This window comes from Mustela nivalis (genome assembly GCF_964662115.1).
Source record: "Mustela nivalis genome assembly, chromosome: 10".
Taxonomy (NCBI): Eukaryota; Metazoa; Chordata; class Mammalia; order Carnivora; family Mustelidae; genus Mustela; species Mustela nivalis.
Genome location: NC_139029.1, coordinates 79,943,263 through 79,967,907, shown reverse-complemented (window position 1 = coordinate 79,967,907; position 24,645 = coordinate 79,943,263). Strand labels below are relative to the sequence as shown.

Below are 24,645 nucleotides of genomic sequence, written 5' to 3'. Positions count from 1 at the left end.
CTTTTTTTCTTTCTTTTTTTTCTTTTTACAGATTTTTATTTATTTATTTGACAGAGAGATCACAAGTAGGCAGAGAGGCAGGCAGAGAGAGAGAGAGAGTAGAGGAAGCAGGCTCCCCACAGAGCAGAGAGCCTGATGCAAGACTTGATCCCAGGACCCTGAGATTATGACCTGAGCTGAAGGCAGAGGTTTAACCCACTGAGCCACCCAGGCACCCACCTTGTGTTTTTCTATTAGAGCTTTTAATCCATTTATATTTAAAGTAATTATTGGTAAGTATGTACTTATTACCATTTTTAAATTGTATTTTGGTAGTTTTTTTGGTTCTGTTTCTCCTCTTGCTCTCTTCTTTTGTGGTTTAATGGATTTCTTTAGTGTTATACTTGGATAATTTTCTTTTGTGTGTATGGATCTATTATAGATTTTTGATTTGTGGTTATCATGAGGATTATATGTATTATTCTATGTATATAGCAGTGTATAATGAGTTGATGGTTACTTAACTTTTAACACAAAAGCACTAAATGTTGCTTTCTCTGTTTTATGTCTATAATATCACATCTTACATCTTTTTCTTTTGTGAATACCATGACTAACTTTTGTAGTTAGAATTGATTTTATTATTTTTGTGTTTTAACTTCCTAGTTTTATAAATGATTGATTGGCTATAGTTAATATATTTTAACATTCTCAAATAAAATATTTTCTTTTCATAATTACTTCTAGTTATGGCCTTTTTGTTCAACTTAAAATATCCCTTTAACATTTTTTGTAAGACTGATTTAGTGGTGATAAACTCCTTTAAATTTTGTTTGTCTGGGAAAAGCTTTATCTCTCCTTCAATTCTGAATGATTATCTTTTTGGGGAGAGTATTCTTAGTTGTAGGATTTTATTGCCCCCAGCACTTGGAATATATGAAAAAAAACACACACACACACATACACACACACACACACCACTCTGGCCTGCAAAAATTTTGCTCAAAACTCATCTGATATCCTATGGGTTTTCCCTTGTATGTAACTATATACTTTACTCTTACTTTTAAGATACCATTTAATCTTTAAATGGTATTTATCTTTATCTTTAAAATTGCCATTTAATTATTATGTGTCTTGGTGTATATCTCCTTTGGTTCAACTTGTTTGGGGCTCTCTTTGATTACTGGATCTAGATATCTGTTTTCTTTCCTATTTTTGAGAAGTTTTCAAATAATATTTCTTCAAATAATTTTTCTGCCCCTTGTTTTCTCTTCTACTTCTGGGACCTACATAAATCAGATGTTCTTATGCTTAATAATGTCACAGAAGTACCTTAACTCACCCTCATTTTTTATTTTTATTTTTGCTGTTCAGCTTGGTTACTTTCCTTTCCTTGTCTCCTAGATCCCTGATCCATTCTTCTGCATCCTCTAATTGCTTTTGATTCTCTCTAATGCATTTTTCATTTCAGTTACTATATTCTTCAGCTATGACTGGTTCTTTTTATATTTTCTGTCTCTTTGTTGAAGTCCTTACTGAGTTCATCCAGTCTTGCCTCAAGTCAGAAGAGTATCTTTATGACTTACTTTGAACTCTTTATGAGGCAAATTGCTTCTGTCTGTTTCATTTAATTCTACTCTAGTTTTTGTCTTGTTCTTTCATTTGGATCAGATTTCTCTGTCTAATTTTGTCTGACTAATTTTATGTTTCTGTAGGACAGCTACATTTTCCAAGGGTCTTGTGTTTAAGGGTTTCTATGATGATCTGTAGGGCAGAACCCCCTCGTTATGCAGGGCTACTCTTGCGTTGTTGTGGCTGAGACTAACACTATGGGTGCACTGGTGGCAGGGCTTATACCATGTGTGTCTGGCTTTGAGGCCTAAGTGCAGTTAATGGGGGTGTGCTTGTAGGCAATTTCTTCCCTGCTACCTCAGTCCCAGGCCTAAAAGGACTAGCACCCAGTCTAGCTGTCTACAATGAGGTGCTGAGATTGCTGTGGGAATGCTGGTGGGCAGAGTTTCTATCCCTCCTCCCCTGAGAAGAAGTCACTTTTGAGGGGTGCTGGTCTCATGTTGGGCTGCCTATTAGGTATGGCAGTGTGGAGCTACTTTTGAGGGATTCCTGCTTGGATGGGCACTTTGAATGAAGTGGGTCCACAGGGGAATGCTAGGGCAGGGTACATGATACTATGAAGTTACATGATGAGTTTCAGAACTATCTCCACAAAGCCTCAGGTTATCTAGACTGAGAAATGGGAAGGGAAATAGCATTACCAACACTTTTGTTCTTGAAGAAAGCTCTTGAATATCTCTGTCCTTCCAGCACATATCCTAAAATTAACCACTACATCCTCACATATATCCCTCGTACTTTTCAAACTGCCTTTGATGCTGTGTCTCAGGTCAACTTATTTATTAGCACACTGTCTCTTTAAATGTGGAGATTTGGTTTCTTAGAGCCTTCTTGCTCTCCTGGAATTAAGCATATTGATTTTCAAAGCCACACATTGTGAAGACTCAGATTCCCAGTGTGAGTCACCAGGATCAGGGGGTGCCCAGTTTGAGGTCTGATGCCCTCACTCCTCAAGCTTGTCCATCCCTCTCTTGGGTAATTAGACTGGGGGTTTGTTTCCTGATCACATCTCTGTCCCTCCTGTTATTTTCAATGTGGCCTTCTCTCTACAACTAGCTATGGCAGACTGTTCAAATCTTCAGATTGTTTGCAGAGTGAGTTGCAATGTGTGTAGTTGCTTTAAGTGTATCTGTGGGAAGATGTGAGCTCTGGAGTCTCCTACTCTGCCATCTTCCCTCTCTTCACTCCATCCTAGAATTTTTAAACAAAAGATAAAATCTAAGTACAGAGTGTGTATTAGATAATAGTGCTATATCAGAGTTTAATTTCCTGAATGTGATCACTAAAATTTATTTATGGAATAAGAGACCATTCTACTCTTACAGGGTTAATGCAGAGACATATATATATGTTTAAGGGAAAATGGTAAAAAAACGTTTTTTATTGAACTAGAGAAGTTGAAATTCTAATGTTAATTGATAAATCAGCAGCCTTGGTCCATTGTGTTGGAGTAATGTATTTCATTTAACTCATTTATTCAATAAATTATATCAAGTGTCCATCATACATTAGATACTGTGCCAGACTGAAAATATAATAATCCATTGGATTTAAATTCTGCCCTCAAGGAGCTTACTTTACAGAACATCAGTGTCTGACACCATGTTTCTTTATACTATGTTCTGTAACAATTTTAATTAACACTTTTTCTCATGAGACAAAATACCTTTTTTTAAAATTTTTAAATAAATATATAACATATTATTAGCCCCAGGGGTACAGGTCTGTGAATCACCAGGTCTACACACTTCACAGCACCCACCATAGCACATACCCCCACCCCAATGTCCATAATCCCACCACCCTCTCCCTACCCCCTAACCCCCAGCAACCCTCAGTTTGTATTGTGAGATTAAGAGTCTCTTATGCTTTGTCTCCCTCCCAATCCCATCTTCTTTCATTTATTCTTTTCCTACCCCTGAAACCACCCACGTTGTATCTCCACTTCCTCATATCAAGAAGATCATATGATAGTTTTCTTTCTCTGATCGACTTATTTTGCTAAGCATAATACCCTCTAGTTCCATCCACGTCGTCACAAATGGCAGGGTTTCATTTCTTTTGATGGCTGCATAGTATTCCATTGTATATATATACCACTTCTTTATCCATTCATCTGTTGATGGACATCTAGGTTCCTTCCATAGTTTGGCTATTGTGGACATCGCTGCTAAAACATTCAGGTGCACATTCCCCTTCAGATCACTATGTTTGTATCTTTAGGGTAAATACCTAGTAGTGCAATTGCTGGGTCATAGAGTAGCTCTATTTTCAACTTTTTGAGGAATCTCCATGCTGTATTCCAGAGTGGTTGCACCAGCTTGCATTCCCACGAACAATGTAGGAAGGTTCCCCTTTCTCCACATCCTCGCCAGCATCTTTCATTTCCTGACTTGTTAACTTTAGCCATTCTGACTGGTGTGAGGTGGTATCTCATTGTGGTTTTGATTTGTATTTCCCTGATGCCAGGTGATGTGGAGAATTTTTTCATATGTCTGTTGGCCATCTAGTTATCTTCTTTGCAGAAATATCTGTTCATGTCCTCTGCTTATTTCTTGATTGGATTATTTGTTCTTTGGGTGTTGAGTTTGCTGAACTCTTTACAGATTTTGGATAATAGCCCTTTATCTGATATGTCATTTGCAAATATCTTTTCCCATTCTGTCAGTTGTCTTTTGGTTTTGTTGACTGTTTCCTTTGCTGTGCCAAAGCTTTTGATCTTGATAAGGTCTCAATAGTTCATTTTTGCCCTTGCTTCCCTTGCCTTTGGCAATGTTCCTAGGAAGATGTTGCTATGGCTGAGGTCAAAGAGGTTGCTGCCTGTGTTCTCCTCAAGGATTTTGATGGATTCCTTTCTCATATGGAGGCCCTTCATCCGTTTTGAGTCTATTTTCATGTGTGGTGTAAGGAAATGATCCAATTTCATTTTTCTGCATGTGGCTCTCCAATTTTCCCAACACCAATTGTTGAAGAGGATACTTTTTTCCATTGAACATTCTTTCCTGCTTTGTCGAAGATTAGTTGACCATAGAGTTGAGGGTCTTTTTCTGGGCTCTCTATTCTGTTTGATTTATGTGTCTGTTTTTGTGCCAGTACCATACTGTCTTGATGATGACGGCTTTGTAATACAGCTTGAAGTCCGGAATTGTGATGCCACCAACATTGGCTTTCTTTTTCAATATTCCTTTGGCTATTCAAGGTTTTTCTGGTTCCATATAAATTTTAGGATTATTTATTCCATTTCTTTGAAATAAATGGATGGGATTTTGATAGGGATTGCATTAAATGTGTAGATTGCTTTAGGTAGCATAGACATTTTCACAATATTTGTTCTTCCAATCCATGAGCATGGAACATTTTCTCCATTTCTTTGTGTCTTTCTCACTTTATTTCATGAGTACCTTATAGTTTTCTGGGTATAGATTCTTTGCTTCTTCGGTTAGGTTTATTCCTAGGTACCTTATGGTTTTGGGTGCAATTGTAAATGGGATTGACTCCTTAATTTCTCTGTCTTCTGTTTTGTTGGTGTAAAGAAATGTAACTGATTTCTGTGCATTGATTTTATATCATGACACTTTACTGTATTCCTCTACAAGTTCTAGCAGTTTGGGAGACCCAAAGACACCTCCAGATTTAAAGTGAGAGGGTGGAACACAATTTACCATGCTAATGGACATCAGAAGAAATCCAGGGTGCCAATCCTTATATCAGATCAATTAGATTTTAAGGCAAAGGCTATAAAAAGAGATGAGGGAGGACAATATATCATACTCAAATGGTCTGTACAACAAGAAGATCTAATCATTTTAAATATCTATGCCCCTAACATGGGAAAAGTCAACTATATAAACCAATTAATAACAAAATCAAAGAAACACATCAACAATAAAACAATAATAGTAGGGGACTTTAACACTCCCCTCACTGAAATGGACAGATCATCCAAGCAAAAGATCAACAAGGAAATAAAGGTCTTAAATGACAACTGGACCAGATGACATCACAGATATATTCAGACCATTTCATCCCAAAGCAACAGAATACACATTCTTCTTGTGTGCACATGGAACGTTCTCCAGAATAGATAACATCCTGGGTCCTAAATCAGGTCTCAACCAGTATCAAAAGATTGGGATCATTCCCTGCATATTTTCAGACCACAATGCTCTAAAGCTAGAACTCAATCACAAGAGGAAATTTGGAAAGAAGCCAAATACATGGAGACTAAACAGCATCCTTCTAAAGAACGAATGGGTCAACCAGGAAATTAAAGAAGAATTGAAAAAAATCATGAAAACAAATGATAATGAAAACACAACAGTTCAAAATCTGTGGGACACAGCAAAGGCAGTCCTAAGAGGAAAATATATAGCGGTACAAGCCTCAAATACACAACCTAACCCTATACCTAAAGGAGCTGGAGAAAGGACAAGAAAGAAACCCTAAACCCAGCAGAAGAGAAGTCATAAAGATCAGAGCAGAAATCAATGAAATAGAAACCAAAAAAATAATAGAACAAATCAACAAAACTAGGAGCTGGTTCTTTGAAAGAATTAATAAGACTGATAAACCCCTGGCCACACTTATCAAAAAGAAAAGAGAAAGGACCCAAATAAATAAAATCATGAATGAAAGAGGAAAGATCACAACTATCACCAAAGAAATACAGACAATTATAAGAACATACTATGAGCAACTCTACGCCAACAAATTTGACAATCTGGACACCCCAGAAGAAAGGAAAACTTAACCAGGAAGAAATAGAAAACCCAAACAGACCTATAACCAGTAAGGAGATTGAAACAATCAAAAAAAATCTCCAAACAAACAAAAGCCCAGGGCCAGACAGCTTCCCAGAGGAATTCTACCAAACATTTAAAGAAGAATTAATTCCTATTCTCCTGAAACTGTTCCAAAAAATAGAAATGGAAGGAAAACTTCCAAACTCATTTTATGAGGCCAGCATAACTTTGATCCCCAAACCAGACAAGGATCTCTTCAAAAAAGAGAACTACAGGGCGCCTGGGTGGCTCAGTGGGTTAAGCCGCTGCCTTTGGCTCAGGTCATGATCTCAGGGTCCTGGGATCGAGTCCCTCATTGGGCTCTCTGCTCAGCAGGGAGTCTGCTTCCTCTTCTCTCTTTCTCTGCCTGCCTCTCTGCCTACTTGTGATCTCTCTCTGTCAAATAAATAAATAAAATCTTAAAAAAAAAAAAAAAGAGAGAGAGAACTACAGACCAATATCCTTGATGAACACAGATGCGAAAATTCTCACCAAAATACTAGCCAATAGGATCCAACAATACATTAAAATGATTATTCAGCATGACCAAGTGGGATTTATTCCTGGGCAGCAAGGTTGGTTCAACATCCATAAATCAATCAATGTGATACAATACATTAATAAAAGAAAGAACAAGAACCATATGATACTCTCAATAGATGCTGAAAAAGCATTTGACAAGGTACAGCATCCCTTCCTGATCAAAACTCTTCAAAGTGTAGGGATAGAGGGCACATACCTCAATATCATCAAAGCCACCTATGAAAACCCACCGCAAATATCATTCTCAATGAAGAAAAACTGAAAGCTTTTCTGCTAAGTTCAGGAACATGGCAGGGGCATCCTTTATCACCACTGCTGTTCAACATAGTACTAGTCCCAGCCTCAGCAATCAGACAACAAAGAGAAATTAAAGGCATCCAAATTGGCAAAGAGGAAGTCAAACTATCACTCTTTGCAGATGATATACTATATATGGAAAACCCAAAAGACTTCATGAGACAAAATTCTAATGAGACCAAATTCTAAGATTAAAGGAGGTGTTGGCAATGGCTTAACACAGTCATACATCAGAGATACTGAAGGTTGGGTTTTAGAGCACCACAATAAAATGAATATCCCAATAAAGCGAGTCAAATGAATTTTTTTGATTTTTCCAGTGCACATAAAATGTTTATACTGTAGTTTGTTAAGTGTGTAATAGCTTCATGTCTACAAAAATGTACACAGCTTTATTTAAAAGAGCTTATTTTAAATACTTAAGAACACTTTATTGCAAAAAAAAAAAAATGCTATCATCTGAGATTTCAGTGAGGTGTAATGTTATACTGGTGAGGGGTCTTGCCTCAGTGTTGTTGCCTGCTGACTGACCAGGGTGATGGTTACCCAATATTGGATGGTTTGTCAATTTCTTAAAACTAGGCAGTGATAAAGTTTGCTGCATCTTTTGACTCTTCCTTTCACAAGGAAATTTCTCTGTAACATGTGATGCTGTTGGATAGCATTCTACACACCATAGAACTTTAAAAATTAAAGTCAATTCTCTCAAACCTTGCTGCTGCTTTTTCAACTAAGTTTATGTAACAGTATAAATCCTTCATTGGTGTTTTCAATCATCTTCACAGAATCTTCACCAAGAGTAGATTCCATCTCAAGAAGTCATTTTCTTTGCTCATCTGTTAAAAACAACTTTGCATCCATTTATGTTTTATCATTAGATTTCAGCAACTGAGTCACATCTTTAGCCCACATTTCTACTTCTTGTTCTCTTGCTCTATCACATCTACAGTTACTCCCTCCACTGGAGTCTCAAACCCCTTGAAGTCATTTATGAGGGTTAGAATGATCTTCTTTCAAACCCCTGTCCTTGTTGACATTTTGATCTGTTTCCGTGAATCACAAATGTTAATAGCCTCTAGAATGGTAAATCTTTTTCAGAAGGTTTTAAATTTTGCTTTGCCCAGATCTGTCAGAAGGTATCACTATCCATAGCAGCTGTAGCCTTACAAAGTGTATTTCTTAAATAAGAAGACTTGAAAATCAAAATTACTGCTCGATCCATGGGCTGTAAAATGGATATTGTGTTAGCATGAAAACATGACTCTTGTTATACTTCTCCATCAGAGCTTTTGGGTGGCCAGGTGCATTGTCAGTGAGCGGTAATATTGTGAAAGAAATATTTTTTTTCTAAGCAGGAGGTCTCAACAGTGGCCTTAAAATATTCAGTAAACCAGTTGTAAACAAATGTGCTGTCATCCGATCTTTATTCTTCCATTTAGAAAGCATGACAGAGTAGATTTAGCATAATTCTAAGGGCCCTCGGGTGTTCAGAGTGGTAAATAAGCACTGGCTTCAACTGAAGTCACTGTGTTAGCCCCTAACAAAAGTCAGCCATTCCTTTGAAACTTGGAAGCCAGGCACTGACTTTTCCTTATTGGCTAGTTTTCTAGTGTCTTCTTTTAGTCTCTATTTCATTTATTTCTGATCTAACCTATTTCCTTTCTTCTACTAGCTATAGGCTCTGATTTTTCTTCATCTTCTAGCTTTAGAGGTAAGATTAGATTGATATTTTTCACGTTTCTTAATATATATCACTATGAACTTCCCTTTAATGATTTCAATTCTTATACTTTTTTGACACTTGTTTTGTGGCCTAATATATGATCTATCTTAGAAAATATTTCATGTGCACTTGAAAATAATGTGTTTTCTTGGTTTTGGATGAAGTGTTCTGTATACATTTGTTCGGTCCATCTGGTCTAATGTGTCATTCAAAGTTATAGTTTTCTTTTTTATTTTCTCTCTGGATGATCAATTCAGTGATGTAAGTATGGTGTTAAAATACCCTTTGCTTACTATATTACTCTCCATTTCTCCTTTTATGTCTGCTAACATTTGCTTTATGTATATAGGTGCTCTTATGTTGCTTGTATAGGCATTTATAATTGTTAATCCTCTTACTGGATTGATCCCTTTTTCATTATGGAGTGGCCTTCTTTCTATCTTGTTAAAGTTCTTGTTTTAACATCTATTTACTCTATAAAGCATTGCTACAGTCTTTGTTTTATAGTCAATTTTGTTTGACATAAGCATTGATACTTGCCTTTTCTTTTTCACTTCTGTTTGCAAAGTACATGTTTGCCCATCCCTTCACTTTCAGTCTGTATATCTTTAGTTCTTGAAGCAAGTCTCTTGTTGGCAGAATATATATGGACCTTGTTTTTATATTTTATAAATATAAAATGTTTTCATATTTTATATTTTATAAAAATATAAAAAATATTTTATATTTTTAGTTACTCTATGTTTTGATTGGAGCACTTAGTGCATTTGCATTTAAAGAAATTATTGATATACTTGAACTTATTGCCATTTTGTTAGTTGTTTTTTGATTATTGTAATTCTGCTCTATTCCTTTCTTTTCTTATTCTCTTCTCCCATGGCTTGACAGCTTTCTTTTGTGTTATGCTTAGATTCCTTTATCTTTAGTTTTTGTGTATGTATTATAGGTTTTTGATTTCTGGTTAAGTTGCGTTCATACATAACATTTTATGTGTATATCAGTCTTTAGTGAGCTGATGGTTGCTTAAGTTTGAACACAGTCTAAAAGCATTAAATTATGCTCCAAACACACATTTTATGTATATGTTGCCATAGTTTTTATCCAGCCTAATTTTTATAGATATAATTGATTTATTATTTTTGACTTTTAACTTCCATACTGGATTTATAAATGATTAATCTACTATTTTAACTATACTATATATGTATAGTATATATGTATAGTATATAATATAATATAACATATAATATATATATTTAACTGACTATATATGTGGAATTTTTTTCTTTCATAATTTTCTTCCCTTTTTTCTTTCCACTTAAAGAACTCCCTTTAGTTAATTTCTTGTAATGCTGGTTTCATGGTGATAAATCCCTTTAACTTTTGTTGGCTGGGAAACTAATTCCCCTTCTATTTGAATGATAATCTTGCTAGGTAAAGTATTCTTGGTTGTAGGGTTGTAGGTTTGGTGTGGTTTGGTTTTTTAGCCTTTGACTATATCATGCCATTCCCTTGTAGCCTGCAAAGTTGCCACTAAAAAAATTTGCTGATATCCTTATGGGTTTTCCCTTGAATTAGCTGTTTTATTTTCTCTTGCTGCTTTTAAAATTTTCTTTATCATTTTGTTTGCCATTTTAGATATTATGTGTCTTGATGTGGACTTCCTAGGGTTCATTCCATTAGGGTTTTTCTGTGCTTCCTAGACGTGGATGTCAGTTCTCCACCATTATTTCTTTAGATAATTTTCCTGTCCCTTTTTCTTGTGCATACCCTATAAAGCAAATATTATGCTTGATGATGTTGCTGAGTTCTCTAAACCTAATTGCATAGTTTTTTTGTTTTGTTTTGTTTTTTCTGTTCAGCTCGGTTGCTTTCTATTTACCCTGTGTTCCATATTGATGATTTGTTCTCCTGCATCCTCTAAGCTATTTTTGATTCCCTCTAATGTTGGTTGGTTTTTTTTTTTTTTTTAATTTCAGTTATTCTCCTACACCTTCTGGTCTTGAAAACAGTAGCCCTGTGTAGAAGAGTTTCTCTGTGCCCTCTTGCACAACCACTTTGTCACCAAACCTAGGCACTCCAGAGATGTCTCCTATGTGCTAGGTGTGCAATCCTATTTTGGCAAAGTTGCAATTTTTTAAGCCCACCTGTTTGTTGTGACCAAATTTGCCTCCTGTGGGTACCCTGGGGAGGGTTTGCTCTCTGTGCTATTAAGAGGTTTGGCTGTGGTTGCCATGGGCTTTTTGGTGTTTTGGGCTAGCACACAGCCTTGCTAACTACAATTCTCTTTCTGTTTTAATAGCAGGAGGCACACCAAAGGTAGTCCTAGCTCCTTGAAGAGCCTGCTAAATGGCCTGGCTGCAGGAACTGTGAATGCACTAATGTGTGTGGTTATTTCTCCCTCCCCTTACTCAGGACAAGAGTCACTTTGGAGTGGTCCAGCCTCTGCTGGGGCATCCTGCAGGGTGCAACAGAGCAGAAGCTATATTGGAGCAATGTCAGCCAAGGTGGGCAGGTTGGATATGAAAAGCATGCAAGCGAGGGTACATGGTGCTAGCAAAGTAGATAAAGAGTGTTAGCAGTGGCTCCCACAAGCCTCTGGCCATCTAGGTTTGGTGAGGGAAAGAAAAATGGGAAAGAAAAAACCCACCAGCACTTTTGTTCCTAGAGAAATCTAAAAATCCCTACCCCTCAAGCCTATGTTCTGAGATTAGTCAGTCAATCTTCATGCACACCCCAGGTGTTTTTCAAACTGTTGCTTCTGTGTTGAGTGTTGGGTCAAGGTGTTTATTACTCTCTTTAAGGGCATGGACTCAGCTGCCTATTGACCTCTTGGTTACCTGGAGTTAAGCTCACTGATTTTTAAAGTGTCCTGAGTTATGCCCCTCTGATTTTAAAAGCTACAAGTAAGTCCCTCTGGTTTTCAAAGCCAGATGTAATGGAGACTCATGTTCCCAATATGGGTCTCATGTGTTAGGAATGCCTAGTGTGGTGTCTGATCCTCTTGCTTCTCCATGCTTGTAATGTCCCTATCATTTGTAGTTAGTCTTACTGGGGGTTTGGTTCCTAATTGTGTCCCCATCTCTCCTACCCTTTTCAACATGTCCTTCTCTCTATGATTAGCTGTGAAATATCTGTTTTGTCAGTCTGCAAGTTATTTCCAGAGTTAGTTGTATATTTGTTATCCTGGTGTGTTTGTGGGATGAGGTGAACTAAGCATCCTCTTGCTCTACCATCTTCCCTGAAATCCAAGACAGATTTATCTTTAATCTCTTGAATTCCTTTTTAAAAATCTTCCATTTCTCTTGTTATGTTCATATTTCTCCCTCAATCTATGAGCACGTTAAGAAGGCGCAATTTAAAGTCCTAGTTTGCTAACTGCATTGTCTTTGCCACTTCTGGATCTGTTTGATTTCACTCATTTTTATTCTGGCCATGGGTCATATTTTTTGTCTGTTTCTTTATATAGTAGGTAAGTTTTTATTAGTATCTAGACATTGGACATATTATTTCATTGCATGTTTTTTCCCCTTTTCTAAAAGCTGGAATTAAGAGTGTTTAGTAGACACTTCAGTTACAGAGATCAGCTTGATCATTTTGAAACTTTTTTTATTTTGTTAGGGCAGGTATAAATAGCTTATACTATATGCCTGGTTTAACCCTGCTCTTAAGTATTGATCTTTCTGGTTCCCTACTGAATGTTTTAGGTGTTCACAGAGATGTGTCTACTAAACCTAGTCAGAGCTTGAATATTTTGCAGCCCTGTTTGAGGTCTGAGAACTATTTGTCTCAGATAGTCTGTAGTTTTTTGCTTCTTCTAGTAGAATTTTATCATGTGTATATGTAATTTAGTAGTCCAGCAAAGACACAGGGGATTCCCATGCTGATTTCTGAAGCTTTTTACTTTAGAAAGCTCTCTACTTGCCTGTATGCTGCCACTACTTCAGCAAATCTAGGGCTGTTGTAGAGATAATCTCATCTGTTTTCTTTTCCTCACCTCTGGTTGAGGCCACAGACCTGATATGCCCATTACCCAGTGTCTAAAAAACATTTTTCAACACGTTTTTTCCAGTTTTCTAGTTCTTTACTGTGGACAAGAATCTCAAGTAGTAAATACATGGTCGTGGCCAGACATAGAAATAATTGAAATTTTTAAGGAAAAAATTTTAGGAATTTTTAAAATAAGGCTTTGGGAGTTAACCTACTTAAATCCAATTTTCTTTACCTTATAGAACTCAATGAAAATTCATATTCAGAATGATGATCTAGAACCACTGCAATATTCTAAATTATCAAATAACCTTCATTAAGAATATTATAGCTACTTTTTGAGAGAGTAAAATTTCATAAAAATTTGTTAGGGCTAAAATAATCAATTTTTGATTCGTTGAGTTGACTAGAAAATTACATTCATGTGCATATTCCATTACCTGAGTAATCTGGTAAATTAAGTGTTTTATTACATTATATTTGTTACTAACATTTGATCGTTTATATTTCCCGTGTTTATCATGTGTATGTTTTATTTTTCATTTACCCATAGCTGTGCGTGAATATTAAAATATATTTTTCATGTCTTCATTAAATTGTTTTGGGGACAAATTCTGATTTATCTTTCTGCATTGCAGGGCAAGAAGCACTACTTAAAAGGGTCTCATTTATTTCCCCAAGTAGATAATTGTCCATAGTGAATTTCCTGAAAAAGAGTTGTACCTGGACATGAAAAAGAAGAAAGCTCAAATCATGCCAAAATGAAAAATTGAATCAGTTCCTGAGTAGGCTAAAATGGCCTTCTCAGACCTCAATACAGCACTTGGCCTACTTTTTTCCTTAAGATTTTTGTTTCTGGTTCCCAGTTTGTCATTTCTGTAATGGGCTTTTAAATGACTTTTTTCTTCAGAAAGGTAGCATTTATCATGGTAGTAGAAAGAGCCCTGGGATGGTACTTGGGAGAACTGGGTTATGGCCTTGCTGCTTCTATGCTTCTATGAGCTATGTGATTTGGGGCAAATTATTTACCTTGTCTGAAGTTTGGAATAGAATGGGAACTTTTTTTCATTCTATTTTTCTTTTGCTTATTTGTTTTGGCAGTGGTTTTTTAAGATGGAGCATACTATATCTAAAAGAATATTTAATGAAAGTTCCATGTGTAAGAGATGAGAGTAGACCTTCCCCAACTGATGGGAAATCTTGCAGGCTTCCCAACTCATCCTCTCCCACTGCCAGTGAGGGTGCCTAAAAGCAGTAGGGCTCTCAACAGAAAAGTGTTATAAATACAGGACTATATGAACAACCTTTAATTATACCATTCTTTGCTTTTGTGTTTCTGTGACATTTGCTCCACTCCATACCTTTCAACCATGACAGCCCAAAAGACAAATTTCCTCCTCTGAATAAGCATTATCGCGTCATAGAAAAAAAAAAAAATTTGAGTAGTCTTGTCTCTACTTCCTCTTTGGGGAAGGATCATGAATAAGAAATTTTTTTCCTTTATTTTTTCCCAGATTTATTGAGATATAATTGACAGCCCTGTAGAAGTTTAAGGTGAATATCATGATGACTCGACTTACATATATCATAAAATGATCACCACAACAAGTATAGTTAACATCTGTCATCTCATATAGATATAAAATTTTTTTCCTTGTGATGAGAATTCATACAATTTTCTCTCTTAATTACTTTCATGTATATCATATAACAGTGTTAACTATAGTCATCATGTTGAATATTATATCCCCAGCATGTATTTATTTTATAAAGGTAAATTTGTACCTTTTGACTACCTTCATCCAATTCTTATCAAGGCCAGCCTCTGATAACCACAAGCCTGATCTCTTTTTCTGTGAGGTTTTGTGTGTATGTGTGTGTGTGTGTGTGTGTGTGTGTGTGTGTGTGTGTGTGTGTGTTTTAAGATACAAAGGAGATCATATCTTGTCTTTCTCTGCCTGACTTATCTCACTTAGTATAATGCACTCAGGATCCATACACATTGAAAAAAATGGCAGGATCTCCTTATTTTTCTATGACTGAATAATATTCCATTGTATGTATATGCCATGACTTCTTCTTTAATCATTTATCTATTAATGGACACTTAGATTGTTTTCATACTTTACTGTTGTAAATAATGCTGCTATGAACATGAGGTACAAATGTTTCTTCATCACAGTCATTTCATTTCCTTTGGATACATTTGCAGAAGTAATATTGCTAATCATGTGGATAGCTAACTTGTAATTTTTTGAGGGATCTTTATACTGTTCTTGATAGTGGCTGTACCAATTTACACTCCCACCAAACATATACAAGAGTTTCATTTTCTCCACATTCTTGTCAGCATTTTAAATCTCTTCTCTTTTTGATGTTGACATTCTAACAGGTGTGAAGTTATATCTCCTGTGGTTTGACTTGCATTTGCCTATTGCTTAGTAATGTCAAGGATTTTTTCATGTATATATATTAGGCATTTTTATATCTTTTTTGGACAAGTATCTGTTCAGATACTTTGTCCATTTTTAAATTGGATTGTTTTTTGCTGTTGAGGTATATAACTTCCCTATCTATTCTGGATATTAACCCTTTATTGGATATATAATGTGCAAATATTCTTTCACATTCTATAGGTTGTCTTTCATAATGTTGATTGATTCTTTTGCTCTGCAGAATCTTTTTGGCTTGGTGTAGTCCCCCTTATTTTTTATTTTGTTGTTTGTGCTTTAAGTGTCATGTCCAAAAAATGATTGCCAAGACACATGTCAAGGTGCTTATATCCTGTTTTCTTCTGGGGATTTTATGGTTTCCAGACTTATATTTAAGTCTTTTTGGATTTTTTAAAAGATTTTATTTATTTATTTGACAGAGATCACAAGTAGGCAGAGAGGCAGGTAGAGAGACAGAGGAGGAAGCAGGCTCCCTGCTGAGCAGAGAGCCCGATGTGGTGCTCCATCCCAGGACCCTGAGATCATGACCTGAGCCGAATGCAGTGGCTTAACCCACTGAGCCACCCAGGCCCTCATAAATATTTACAGATTTTTGAGTTAATTTTTATGAGTGGAGTAAGATAAAGGTGTAGTTTTATTCTTTTACATATGGTTATCTAGTTTATCCAGTGCCATTTATTGAGGAGAATGTCTTTTCTCCACTGAATATTAGCTTCTTTGCCAAATACCAGTTGGTGGTATATTCTTGAGTTTATTTCTGGGATGTTGATTCTTTTTTTTTTTTTTTAAGATTTTATTTATTTATTTGACAGAGATCACAAGTAGGCAGAGAGGCAGGCAGAGAGAGAGAGAGAGGAGGAAGCAGGCTCCCTGCAGAGCAGAGAGCCCCATGTGGGGCTTGATCCCAGGACCCTGGGACCATGACCTGAGCTGAAGGCAGAGGCTTTAACCCACTGAGCCACCCATGCGCCCCTGGGATGTTGATTCTATATTGATCTATGTGTCTATTTTTATTCCACTTCCATGTTTTGCTTACAATAGCAGTATAGAATAACTTGAAGTCAGGAAGTGTGATGCCTCTTGCTTTGTTCTTTCTCAAGATTACTTTGACTATTTGGGGTCTCTTGTGTTTCCATATAAATGTTAGTATCTGTTCTTTCTACCTCTGTAAAAATTACCATTGGAATCTTACAAAAATTGCATTGAATCCATATATGGCTTTTGGTAATATTGACATTTTAAAAATATTAATTCTTCCAAACCATGAATGTAAGATACCATCCTGTTTATTTGTATTTTCAATTTTTTCATCAATGTCTTGAACTTTCCAAAGTAGAGATCTTTCATGTTCTGGTTAAATTTATACCTAACTTTTTTTCTTCATTTGTTTTTGATGCTATTAGAAATGGGAGTCTCTTTTTTTAATGTTTTATTTTTAAATTCCAGGTAGTTTACACAGTGTAACATTAGTTTCAGGTATACAATATAGTGACTCAACACTTTCATACAATTCCTGGTGCTCATCACAAGTGCACTCCTTAATGCCTGTCATCTCAGAATAGAAAAAATACTAATTCACAGGGACATATGTACCCCCAACGCTTCTAGCAGCATTATCTACAACTGCCAAATTTTGGAAGCAGGCCAAGTGTTCATTAACTGATAAATGCATAAGGAAAATGAGTGTGTGTGTGTGTGTGTGTGTGTGTGTGTGTGTTCTTTGGGTAAGTATCTAGTAGTGCAGTTGCTGGATGGTAGGGTAGTTCTATTTTTAACTTTTTGAGGAACCTCCATACTGTTTTCCAGAGTGCCTGTGTCAGTTTGCATCCTCACCAACAGTACAAGAGTGTTTCCTTTTCTCCACATTCTCACTAACACTTGTTGTTTCTTATGAGGTGATATCTCAGTGTAGTTTTGATTTGTATTTCCCTACTGATGAGTGATGTTGAGTATCTATTCATGTGTCTGTTGGCCATCTGTTTGTCTTCTTTGGAAAATGTCCACTCATGTTTTCTGCCCATTTTTAAATTGGATTATTTGGTTTGGGGATGTTGTGTTTGTTGAGTTCTTCATATATTTAAGATACTAACTCTTTAGCAGATGTGTCATTTGCAAATATCTTCTGCCATTTGACAGGCTGCCTTTGAGTTTTGTTGACTGTTTCCTTCACTGTGCAGAAGCTTTTTATTTTTATATAGTCCCAGTAGTTTATTTCTGCTTTTGTTTCTCTTGCCCCAGGAAACATATCTAGAAAGAAGTTGATACAGTTGATGTCAAAGAGGTTACTACCTATGTTCTCCTATAGGATCTTTATGGTTTCAGGCCTCACAATTAGGTCTTTAATCTATTTTGAATTTATTTTTGTGTTTAGTGTAAGAAAATTGTGCAGCTTCATTCTTTTGTATGTTGTTGTCCAGTGTCCCCAATACCATTTGCTGAAGAGACTGTCTTTTTCACATTGGATATTCTTTCCTGCTTTTTTGGAGATTAATCTACTTCATTAATTTACTTCATTAATTAAGATTAATTAATGTAGTTGTGGATTCATTTCTGAGTCTTCTTTTCTGTTCTTTTGATCTACATGTCCATTTTTGTACCAGTACCATACTGTTTTGATCACTATAGCTTGAAGTCCAGAATTTTGATGCCTCTAGCTTTGCTTTTCTTTTTCAAGGTTGACTTGACTATTCAGGGTCTTTTGTGGTTCCATATACGTTAGGATTGTTTGTTATAGCTCTGTGAAAAATGTAACTTGTTGGGTATCTCAGTGACTCAGTTGGTTAAGGGTCTGACTCTTGATCTCAGGGTAGTAAGTTCAAGCCCAGGATGGAGGCTACTATTTAAAAGTTAATTTAAAATAAAATTAAATACAAATAAATAAATAAAATAGAAATGCAATGTGTTTCTGTATATTGATTTTGTATTTTGTGTTTTACTGAATTCATTTATCAATTCTAATAGTTTTTATTGGTGGAATCTATGGGATTTTCTACAGATCATGTCATCAGCAAATACTGACAGTTTTACTTCCTCCTTACCAATTTGGATGCCTTTGACTTCTTTTTCGTGTGTCTGATTTCTGTGATTAGTGCTTTTAGTACTGTGTGATGAGAATGAACATCTTTGTCTTCTTCCTAACCTTAGAGGGAAAGCTATGAGTTTTTCATCTGAGTATGAGGTTAGCTGTAGAGTTTTCATATATAACTTTTATCTCATTGAGTTATCTTTCCTCAGCCCCATTTTGTTGAGAGTTTTTATCATGAATGGATGTTGAATCTTGTCAAATGCTTTTTCTGCATCTTCAGATGTCCTTCAATTTTTATCTTTCATTTTGATGGTGTGGCGTATGAGGTTGATTTACTCACAAATATTGAATCATCCTTACATCCCTGGAATAAATCCCACTTGATCATGGTGAATGATCTTTTTACTGTATCTTATGCAGTTTGGAAACATTTTATTGAGGATTTTTGCTTGTATGTTCATCAAGAATATTGGCCTGTAGTTTTATTTTTTTGTGGTGTCTTTTTCTTATTTTAGTATCAGAACAATACTGGCCTCATAGAATGTATTTGGAAGCTTTCCTTTCTTTTCTATTTTTTGGAATATTTTGAAAAAAAGAGGTATTAACTCTTCTTTAAATGTATGGTAGAAATCATTTGTGTATGTATCTAGTCCTGGCCTTTTTTTTTTTTTTTTCAGTATTCTTTTATTTACTGATTCAATTTTGTTACTTATAATTGTTCTGTTCAGATTTTCTACTTCTTCCTGATTCAGTTTTGGGAGATTATATATTCCTAGTAATTTAACCATTTCTTCAAGGTTTTCTAGTTTCTTGACATATAATTTTTCAAAGCATTCTCTTATAATACTTTGTATTTCTGTGGTATCAGTTGTTATTTCTGTTCTTCATTTCTGATTTTATCTGTTTAAGTCCTCTCTCATTTTTTCCTAATGAGTCTGGCTCAGTGTTAGTCAATTTCATTTATAATTTCAAAGAACCAGATCTTGATTTCATCAATTTTTTTGTTTGTTTGTTTTTTAGCATCTGCATCATTTATTTATTTTCTGATCTTTATTATTTCCTTTCTTCTCACTTTGGATGTTGTTTTGTTCTTTGATTCTAGTTCCTTTACGCATAAGGCTATATTGTTTAAGTTTTTTCTTGCTTCTTGAGGTAAGTCTGTATTGCTATATACTTCCTTCTTAAAACTGCTTTTGCTGGGTCCCATAGATTTGGGACTGTTGTATTTTCATTTTCATTAGTCTCTATGTATTTTTTAATTTCTTATTTTCTTGTATAATTGATGCATTCACTGTTTTGAATCATGTTGTTTAGTCTCCAGATATTTATGTTTTTTTTTTCCAATTCCTCCTTCTTTTTTTTTCTTGTGATTTATTTCTACTTGCATACTGCTTTGGTCAAAAAGATGCATGGTATGATTTCAATCTTCTTAAATTTATTGAGACTTGTTTCATAACCTAATATGTGATCTCTCCTGGACACTTGAAAAGAATGTGTGTTTTGGGGGTGCCTGGGAGGCTCATTTAGTTAAGCAACTGTCTCTTGGTTTCATCTCAGATCATGATCTCAGGGTCATGAGATTGAGCCCCACATCAGGCTCTCTGTGTCTGCTATGTCTACTCTCCTTCCCCTTTTGTGCCTCCAAATAAAATAAATAAATAAAATCTTTAAAGAAAAGAATGTGTATTCTGTTGGTTTTGAAGGGAATGTTTGTATATATCTTTTATGGTCATCTAGTCCAAGGTGTCATTCAAAGACATTGTTTGTTTCCTTATTGATTTTCTATCTGGATGATCTGTCCATTGCTCAAAGTGGAGTATTAATGTCCCTTAATATTATTATATTATTGCCCACTTCTCTTTCTTTATGTCTGTTAATATCTGCTTTATGAATTTAGATGGTCCAGTGTTGGGTGCATAGATATAAACAATTGTTATATTCTCTTGATCCTATTATCATTATGTAATGCCATTTGTTTTTTGTTACAATCTGTTTTAAAGTCTATTTTGTCTCAGATAGGTATTGCTTCCGAGGCTTTTTCTTCACTTCCATTTCTATAGTGAATATTTTTCCATCCCTTCACTTTCAGTCCGTGTATGTCTTGAGGTCTGTGATATATCTTTTGTAGGAAGTATATAGAGAGGTCTTTTTTTTTTTTTAAATCCATTCCACCACTGTATGTCATTTAATTAAAGTTTATAGGTCATTTATAATTAAGTAATTATTGGTAGTTATGTTTTTCCCTTTTTTACATTTATTTTCTGTTTTTTGGGGTTTTTTTTTTTTTTTTTAGTTCTTTATCCCTTCTTTTGTTATCTTTTGGGAGTTTTCTTTCTTTTAATGTTTTGTGTATCCATCATAGGTTTTGGGTTTGTGGTTACCATAAAGTCATATATAACATCCTAAGTAAATAGTGGTCCATATTAACTTGATGTCATTTAAGTTTAAACACATTCCTAAAAAAGAACAAACAAAAACAGGAAAAGAAAAACCTTCTTTTTTACTTTTTTCCTCTTTTCTTCCCTTTTTATTCTCTTGTCCACATTTTATGTATATGTTGTCATATTTTACATATTTTTGTTTACATTTTTCTTATGTCTAATTGTGGTTGTTTCTTTTCCACTTAAAGAAGTCCTTTTAACATGTCTTTAACAAGGCTGGTTTATTGTCACTATATATAATATATATATATGAGACTTATATGGTGGCAGTGAACTCCTTTATCTTTACTTTGTCTGGGAAACTTTTTATCTCTTCCTCAAATTAAAATGATAACCTCACCAGATAGAGTATTCTTGATTATAGATTTTTTTTCCCCTTTCAGCACCATCAATAAATCATGCCACTTTCTTCTGGCTTCCAGAGTTTCTGCTGATAAATCAGTTAATAGTCTTTTTTAAAAAAATGATTTTATTTATATATGTGAGAGAATGAGAGAGAGAGAAAGAGCACGAGAGGATAGACGGTCAGAGGGAGAAGCAGACTCCCCACTGAGCAGGGAGCCCATGTGGGTCTTTATCCTGGGACCCCAAGATCATGACTTGAGCTGAAGGCAGTTGCTCAACAAACTGTGCCACCAAGGCACCCAATCAGCTAGTAGTCTTATAGGTTTTCACTTGTAGGTAATTTTTTTTAATCTTTTGTGATTTTGAAGATTCTCTCTTTATATTTAAACTTTGACATTTTACTTGTTATATGTCAAGGTATGGATCTCTTTGGGTTCATCTTGTTTGGAACTCTCTATACTTCTTGAACTCAGATATTTATTTCCTTCCTTAGAGTAGGGAAGTTTTCAGTTATTATTTCTTCAAATAAGTTTACTACAGCTGTCTCTCTTCTTCTAAGACCCTATAATACAAATGTTTGTTCAATTTATGTTGTCCAAGAGATCTTCTAATTTATCCTCATAAAAAAAAATCTTTTCTCTTTTGCTCTTCAGCTTATGTGCTTTCCATTATCCTGTCTCTCAGATTACTAATGCATTCTTCTGCATCTTCTAATCTGCTAGTGATTTCATCTAGTGTATGTGTTTTTCAATTCATTTATTGTATTCTTCAGCTCTGATTGGTTCATTTTAATATTTCTGATCCCTTTATTGAAGGTCTCACTGAGTTCTTCCATTCTTTCCTACAGTCCAGTGAGTATTTTTATGATCATTACTTTAACTTCTTTATCAGGCATGTTGCTTATCTCTGTTTCATCTAGTTCTTTTTTTGAGTTTTTTTTCCTTGATCTTTCTTTCAGAACATATTTCTCTGTCTACCCATTTTGCATGATTTTCTGTTTGTTTATATGGATTAGGCAGAATGGCTACTTCTAAACTTTAAGGAATGTTCTTGCATATGGTGTCAACGATGTGGATTATATATGTTTGCTGACTTTTGCTGGCTAGCTGGAGCCGTGTCTATATATGCTAGTTACTCTTTTAAACTATGTTTTTTTTTTTAAATACAAAGAATAAGGAAAAAAGAATAAAAGAAAAAAGAAAAATAATAGAAGAAGAAAAAAGAGGAAAAAAAAGAAAAAAAAGGGAAGTAAAAAGAAGAAGAGAAGAAAAAGAACAAGAAGGAAAAGGGCTCTTTCTTGGCTCAGTCAATACAACATGAGACTCTTGATCACAGGGTCATGAGTTCAAGCTCCATGTGTGGCATAGAGTTTACTTAAAATAAAAATTAATTAATTAATTTAAAATTTGAGAAAAGAGAGAACAAAACAAAACAAAACATAAATCCTACAAAATAAATAAATAAAAATGTAAAATACACACACACACATGCACGCACAATCATAGCATGTTTTCTGTGCCCAGCACCACAGGGTTGCTGGTGTGGGCTGAGAACCCTGGGCTCACTGTGAGGTTGCAAACCCCTTGTGGTCTGGTCTTTTAAGATGAAGGGCGAGAGAATATCTTGCAGTTCCTCAGCCCTTTTAAACTGCAGCTTTATTTCTTGTTTTAGTGTTGCTAAGGCAGGTATGGATCTATGGATCCTGGAGGTGGCAAACTTTCTATGCCAATCTAAGCTGCTAGTTATATCAGGAACCATTAATTATGGCATAGACCCTGACCCAGTTTGGGCTTTTGAGGTGGAGGGGTAGAGAGTGATTCCATAGCTCTTCTACCCTTCTAAGCTGTGGCTTCTTCTCCTGTGTTCCAGTGCAATTAGTGCTGATATGGGCTTGTGGACCCTAGACTCACTTAAGTTGAAAGCTCATGAGAGGACTGGACACACCCATTATGGTTTCCATACCCTGCTACAGTCTAGGCTTTTAAGGTGGGGTGGGAATATAAACCATTTTATTTTCCATTGCCTCTGACCAAGACAGTTTTCCCATAGCTCCTCCACCACTTGGCAGAGTTCTAGTATCACCTTTTTTAAATATATGAGTTTCTTTTAAACTGTGCCTTTTTTTCAGTGTGCAAGGACAGAAGGATCTGTTTCCTCTTCCCCAGTACAATTCCTGCCCATTGCTGTTCACAGTTTTGGGGGTGGGTCTTCCCTTTGTTATCATGTCTGCCTTTCTTACCATTCTTTTGTCATACTCTCTCTTTGGTGTTCAGTATCTGTTCAGTCAGCCATCCGTTCTTCAGGAGGAATTTTTTTGTTAGTAGTGTAATTTGGTGTGTCTTCTGGAGGAAGTGAGTTCAGTCTTCTGATGTAACCAAATCTCTATTTCATTTATTTCTGCTCTAATCTTTATTTTTCTTTCCTTCTGCTAACTTTGGGCTCAGTTAGTTCTTCTTTCTAGTTCCTTAAGGTATAGAGTTAGGTTGCTTATTTGTTTCTTAATGTGGGTATTTTTTGCTATAGATTTCCCTCTGATAATTGCTATTGCTGTGCTCCATAAGTTTTGTTATGTTTTGCTTCCATTTTTTTTGTTTTCAAATATTTTTTTTATTTACCCTTTAATTTAATCTTTGATCCATTGTCTTTTAGGGAGAGTGTTGTTTAAGTTCCATGTATTCATATAATTTCCAGTTTTTCTCTTGTTGATTTTTAGTTTCATACCATTGTGGTCAGAGAAGATACTTAGTATGATTCAATCTTCTTGAATTTCCTAAGACTTGTTTTGTGGCCTAACATAAGGTCTATACTATGAATTGTTCCATGTGCACTTGAGAAGAATGTATTCTGCTGTTGTTGGAGAGAATATTCTGTATATGGCTACTAGGTCCATTTGGTTTATAGTGTTATTCAAACTGCTCTTTCCTTACTGATTCTCTGTCTGCATAACCTGTTCATTGTTGAGAGTGGAACATTTAAAGCTCCCATCATTGTTTTACCATTTATTTCTCCTTTAATCTCTGTTACTTTTTGCTTTATACCCTTAGATGCTCCAATGTTGGGTGCATAAATATTTACAATTATTATATGTTTTTAAAGGATTGATTCACTTTTCATTATACGATGACTTTCTTTGTCTTTTTTACCATTTTAGCTTAAGATCTATTTTGTCTACTATAAGTATATCTACTTCTGCTTTGTTTTGGTTGACATTGGCTTGAAATACCTTTTCCCATCTCTTCATTTCAGCCAATTCAAGTTAAAGTGAATCTCATATAGGCAGATATTGTGGGATCTTGTTCTTTTACCCCTTTAGCCATTCTATGTCTTTGACTGGAAAATTTAATCCATTTACGTTTAAGGTAATTATTGTTAGGAAAGGATTTATTATTGCTATGTTGTTAATTGTTTCCTGGATGTTTTATAGTTTAATTGT

The 24,645-nt window shown here is 35.3% G+C and overlaps 1 long non-coding RNA gene across 1 annotated transcript in view; it reads left to right on the top strand.

The window, feature by feature from the left end:
• The window catches only part of LOC309841777, a 117,618-nt gene that overhangs the window by 58,022 nt on the left and 34,951 nt on the right, over positions 1 to 24,645 (top strand). Inside the window, exon 2 of the long non-coding RNA XR_014299306.1 lies at positions 11,374 to 11,465. This is a non-coding gene — a long non-coding RNA (uncharacterized lncRNA). The remainder of the gene's footprint in view (positions 1 to 11,373; positions 11,466 to 24,645) is intronic.